Source organism: Talpa occidentalis, unplaced genomic scaffold (genome assembly GCF_014898055.3).
Source record: "Talpa occidentalis isolate TD23 unplaced genomic scaffold, MPIMG_talOcc4v2.1 talOcc4.2, whole genome shotgun sequence".
In the NCBI taxonomy this organism is placed as follows: domain Eukaryota; kingdom Metazoa; phylum Chordata; class Mammalia; order Eulipotyphla; family Talpidae; genus Talpa; species Talpa occidentalis.
The window spans coordinates 30584026-30590235 of record NW_023602073.1 but is presented as its reverse complement, the minus strand read 5'-3'; the positions used below and the strand labels follow the sequence as shown (position 1 = coordinate 30590235).

The following is a 6210-nucleotide window of genomic DNA, read 5'->3' as shown; positions in this document are numbered from 1 at the left end:
GGGCAGGTGAGGTCTGTTGCACCATGTGGGACCCTCGCCTGCGGCCGGGGATCAAACTGGCTTGCAGAGGCTGCTGGCAGCTTCGCAGCCCAGTGCTCAACCGCTGCGCCACCAGGGGAGGCCTTCATTGTGGTTTGAATTGGCATTTTTCTGACAGCACATGATGATAAACTTGTATCCATATATCTATTGGCCACATGTGTATCTTTTTTAGAAAAGTACCTATTTAGCTCCTCTCCTCTGTTTTGAGGTGTTTTCTTGTTTTGGAGTTCTTTGTAGATCTTGGATATTAAATCCTTATTGGATTGATGATGTACAAATAGTTTCTCCAATTTGATATTGTCTTTTCATTTTAAGGATAGCTTCCTTCACTATGTAGCTTTTTAGTCTGATGTGATTCCACTGGTTCCTTTTTGCTTTTGAATCCTTGGAGCACAGAAGACACTATGGGCAGTGAAAATCCTCTGTATGATATTCTCATGATGGACACAGGTCATTACACGTGTCCAACACCCCAAGAATGGACAATACCAGAGTAAACCCAAAGGGAAACCATGACTTTGCAACTATGACGAGCAGGTCCATTACTTGTAACCCACGTGTCAGTCTGGTCTTAACACGTGATTTGGTCATGATGTGTGAAGAGTTTTATAAGTTGAGGAATGAAGTGTAATTTACTTTAGAAAGCATATTTCATGCTCATACAAGGACATTTAAATAACACTCAAGGATACGCATAAGTCATTCCCCTCCACCCCCAACACCCCAATCAGCCAGTATCTGCTCAAAACCTAGCAATTTATCTTTTCTCTTCCAAATATATGTATCTCCATGCTCCTGTCTGGGCAATAGTGTTCGTTTTCCCATCAGTAAAGGAGTTCAGGTCACAGAGTTGGGGGGAAACATTTGCAAATCACGAATCTGACAAAGGACTGTATCTACAAATAATGCCGAAAACTCAATGATCAGAAAGAAATAACCCAATTTTAATAAGGACAAAAATAGTGTAATAAATGAATGGCACCTCATCTGTAAAAATGTACAAAACTTCTATACAAACGGCAACTGTATTCATAGAAAAGTGAAAATATGAACAAATGCTCACTATCACAGTTAAGAACAGTGACACCATCACACCTAGGAGAGACTGAAAATGCAAACTCTGCACAATACCAGGTGCTGTCAAGGGTGTGAACAACAGAAGCCTCATTACATTCATTTTTTTTTAATTTTTTTATTTATATAAGAGCTGGGGTACAGGCCCAAGTCGCGGGAGAGTGAAAGGGTTCACCAGAGACCTGATTCACCAGAGTGGGGAGCAGAACAGACAGACGGACTGAAAGCACTGCTGAGGGAAGCAGCGGGCGAGAGAGGAGATGTCTGCCCTGCCAAGTGGGAGTCTTCCTGGCTGGCCGGGAATCGAACCTGCACTGCGGAGGCTGCGGACAGCTTCACAGCACTACGTTCAACCCACTGTGCCACCGTGGAGGGCCCTCATCACATTCATTTTAAAAGATGCTTTAGGGGCTGAGAGACACATCAGAGCCCTGGGCACTATTGTTGCCTGGTTGAGAACAAAACAGAACCTGGTAAGAGATGACACCACAGGAGGGACAGATGAGGGTGACTCCCCCATGGAGTCCATTTACACTGTCCCCAGGGGCTCAGGGTCAAACCACTGATCTACACTTACCTAGAGCCTGAGTGTAGCTTCCTCCTTGTCTCCCTGTGGGTAGAAAAATCATGTGAGACCAGGGAGCAGTCAGGTCAGAAGCCTAAAGGAATCTTCTAATCCTGCACCACAGGGAAGTTTCCAGAACTGGGACTAAAGACCCAGGTCAGGACTGGGGAAAAAGAAGAAAGGAGGTGAGGGGGGACTGGAGCAAATGCCCTCTGGGCAACACATGTGTGTGGATGGCACTTCCCAATAAACAGGCAGGGCAAGTTCTGCCTGGGACATGGAAGCCCCCAGTGGACAAGATCCCTCACTCCTTTCCCTACCTGAGTGCTTCCTCCTCCACATCACAGCTGCAGCCACCGCAGCTCCAGTGAGCACAGCTCCAAGGAGAACCAGGCCAGCAATGATGCCCGCGGTGGGGATGGAGGACTGAGGAGGGGGCACTGGAAGGGAAGGGAAGATCATACCCTGAGCCCCAGACCTTATCCTGACCCTCTGAAGGGCTCCAGAAGGGCTCCTGATGGCCCTGAGAACAGCCTCAGTGCCCACATCCTCCTCCTTACCCCATCTCAGGACTTGGGGCTCCAGCAGTCCCTCATGCTGCACGTGGCACGTGTATCTCTGCTCCTCTCCAGAAGGCACCACCACAGCCGCCCACTTCTGGAAGGTTCCATCTCCCCCAGGCCTGGTCTCCACCAGCTCCATCTCCTGGGTCAGGTCCTCCCCATCTCGCTGCCAGGTCAGGGTGATGTCCGCTGGGTAGAAGCCCAGGGCCCAGCACCTCAGGGTGACCTCATCCTCAGAGGTGGGGTGGTGAGTCACATGTGTCCTTGGGGGATCTGAGGTGGTAAATCAGAAAAGTCATTTTGTGTTTCCTCCATGGACACTGAAGAATCCTCATGAGAGCATCCTCACAATGGACAAGACAACTGGTGTGGCAGGAAGAAGCATAAACTGTAAAAAACAGGCTAATCTGGGGAATCTGTGCGATTCTCCTATTCCTAAGAAAGTTCTGGAATGAGGAGGAAAGCCCAGGGTAGGATGAAGCAGAGGGAGTGGAACACAGACGTTTTATTCCTGACCTGGGTGGAAGGTGAATGACACAGAAAAGCAGGGATCACATAACTGAAAATGTTCTCAGACCAGAAACAAGACTGAGAGAGAAACTCGTGGTTCTCAAACAGGCCCCTGGTCAAAAGGACCCGGTGACGTGTGATGTCAGGGACTGTCTGTCTTTCTCAGGAGAGACGGGATCCCTTCACTGTCCTTCAGGAGAAGCCGGAGTCTCTGGGAGTCTCTCTAGTGCAGAACATGAACCCCAGGGGAGTCCCCCTCTCGGGACTAGAGAGAGGACTCATTTCCCGCAGTGACTCCAGGCAGGGGGGGACCGGGAGGCCTCCAGGCCCCTCTTACCCGTGCGCTGCAGAGTCTCCTTCCCGTACTCCAGGCATGTGCGCAGCCACCTCAAGCACCTGCCCTCCGCATAGTTCCTGAATTTCTCTGCCTCACCCTGGGCCTCCCACTCGCGCCGGGTGATCTGAGCGGCCGTGTCCGCAGTGGTCCAGGAGCGCAGGTTCTAGTTCAGGGCCAGGTAATCAGCGCCGTCGTAGGCGAACTGATCATACCCGCGGAGGAGGCGCCCGTCGGGCCCCATGTCGCAGCCAAACATGTTCTGGAAGGTGTGAGACCCTGTCCCCGCCCCGTCACCCCGGGATCTCCCCGCCCACGCCCCCTCCCGCCGGGAATAAACTAAACAGAATGAAACGGGGTGAAAGTCCCGCGGGCTGTTCCCGGGCAGGTTGCAGAGAAGCCTGGAGGGGGAGACCCTGAGCGACCCCCGTCCGTGGGGATGGGGGTGCTGACCCGGCCCGGACCCGCGCCAGCTCACCGGTCTCGCTCTGGTTGTAGAGGCCGCGCAGGGAGTCCAGGTGCTCTCCGTACCTCAGTGTGCTGTCCCTTAGGATCCGCATCCTCCCGTCCTGCTCCACCTGCCCCGCCCAGGGCGCCCGCAGCTCCGCACTCTGGCCCGGAGAGTCGCTGTCAAAGCGGTTGAACTGCGTGTCGTCCACGTAGCCCACGGCGATGAAGCGGGGCTCCCCGAGGCCGGGCCGGGTCATCGCGGTGTAGAAAGTCCTCATGGAGTGGGGGCCTGGGGGCGGGAGGGGAGACCCGGGCTATTCTTCTCCCCTTCGGGGGCTCGAGTCCCAGGGGGCGCCCACGAGACAGAAAGTGGGTGAAAGACGAGTGAGAGCGAAAAGCGGCTGCGGGACGAAAATGGCCGGGACTCGGGGGCCAGAGGAGGCTGGGGTCTCGGGGGGACGGAAAGGGGCCAGGACGGGGCGGGGCCGAGGTGGGGGGACACCTAGGGCGGCGGCGAGGTCGCGCCTTTCCCACGCCCGCCCACGCCCTCGCTCCCGCCTCTGGGAGCGCCCTGTCCCCTCCCGACCCGCACTCACCCGCCCGGGTCTCCCTCGGGGCCGCGGCCCCCGCGAGCAGGAGCAGGAGGGCTGCGCCCCCCATCCCCCAGGACGCGCCTCCACCCGGGCTGGGGAGACGGAGTCCCGGCGGGCGGGTGGGGGCTTTGGAACGGGAGCCGCGGGGCTGCTGATTGGCTGCTCTGGAGACCTCCAGGCAATGGGGAGTGAGCCCTGGGGTGACTCACCAGTATCCAGGCAGGAGGACCCGCCCAGGCTGTGAGCCCAGAAGTGGAACCGAGGGGAGAGGGCGAATCCCCAGCAGTCACCTTCCAGCCCTGCACCCCGCGCTGGGGACTGAGACCCAGACAGCCACACCCCGAGACCTGGGACTTTGCCGCCCCCTCCTCTCCTGCTCCGAGACCTTTGTCACACCGTGTCCCTGAGTCCAGGCCCAGGGACTGGGTCCGCAAGTCTCAGACATTTTTCTTTCAGAAACTCTGTTCAGTCTCACAAATTATTACGGATCCCATGTATAATTTTGTTACGTGGGTTACAGCTTTAAATATTTACTTTACTAGAATAAAACCTTTTTAAAAGATGTTATTGCTTCTTTACTTTAGAATATAAATAACCTGGGGCCTCCCTGGTGGCGCAAGGGGTTAAGCATCAGCACTATGAAGTGACCTGTAGCTGCAGCAGCACAAGTTGGCCAGGGAGCAACTCACATGGCACCGCAGACCTCTCCTGCCTCACCTGCTGCTCCCCTCAGCAGTGGATTTCTGTAGATCTGCCTGTTCTGCTCCCCACTCTCTGTCTTTGGTGAATCCACTCACCTGCCACACCTCTGGCCTGTACCCCAGTTCTTGTATGCATAAATAAATAAATCTTTTTTAAAAAGAATACTAATAACCTATGATATGCTAATGATGGAGTTTTTGAGTCAGTGGGTTTGGAGTGAGGGATTCTTGGGGTCACTCTGGGAAAGATGTCACCAGGGCTCCCGTTTCAGCGGTACGTGGAGAGTTCCCCAGGCAAGTTTCTTCACGAGACAGAGACACTAGTTATATTTAAAGGGAAGGTTTTTTACGGGGAAAAGGATGTCCTAAAGCTAATTCCATACAGGCTTTGTGGACTCCACCCCCACCCCAGGCCAAAGCCAAAGACACTGGGAACTCCAAATCCCATCACCACCCAAGGGAAGGTGGCTGGGACCTGAGGGTGGGGTTAAGCAGCCAGGTTTGGTATAAAACCAGACACGTGGGCTTTGGTGGGGGGCTCTTTTTTTGGCTCTCCGCCAGCTGGCAGCGCTTGGCCAGCTCTGAGAGTGCCTTTGTGTTTCCAGGTTGGCGAATAGGGTAGGACGCATTAAAGACTTTATTTCCCTATTTTCTCCCTGAGTTGTACATTTCCTCATTTCCCTTTCCCTTTTATTAACCTTTTGTGTGTGCCTGTAGTGGAGTACAAATAAGTCCCTTTTATGCGCGCAGGTGAGAACCCACAGCCAGGCAACCCATTTTTATATCGGGGCTGCTCAGGTTTATTAGGGAAAGGTTTATTAGGGAAAGGGACAGAAGAGTAAAGGATATTTGCATAGACACAGGTGGGCAGGAAGAGCTGCCCAGAAAGGGACAGGTTTGCTGAGAGAGGCCTGCATGGTTGCAAGTGGGCGGCCTTGAGGAGAGCTGCCTCCACTGAGGGAGGTCAATGAAGAGAAGTGCAGGCATGATACAGGTCATGGGCAGGCAGGAGGCTGCTGCCCTGCGGAGGAGAGATTTGGTGAAAAGAGGCACCTGCATAGTCACAGGTGGACAGAGGGAGTGCTACCCCAGCCTGTGCAGAGACCGCACTAATACAGTCTTCTGTTGGGGAGGGGCCACTCCTTGTGAGCCTTTGGGTTAGTTGCTGATTATGGATAACTGTGCAGAATCTGAAAGCGACCAGAGATTCCACCATGGGCTCAATCTCCATATCTTTACCCTTGGGCCTGTGCTCTAGACAGCAGTCTGATACCTGCTTGGATTTTCTGTTTTGTAATCTAGGCTTTGGTGCCTAAGGATCTTGGTTTCTAGATCTGTGTCAGTGGCTGTGTTAATCCCTTCTACCCCCTGCTCCTTG

At 53.8% G+C, this 6210-nt stretch overlaps 1 pseudogene; it reads right to left on the bottom strand.

Moving 5' to 3' along the window:
* Positions 1-1471: 1471 nt before the first annotated feature.
* Positions 1472-4231, bottom strand: LOC129146392 (patr class I histocompatibility antigen, A-108 alpha chain-like; annotated as a pseudogene).
* Positions 4232-6210: the final 1979 nt, after the last annotated feature.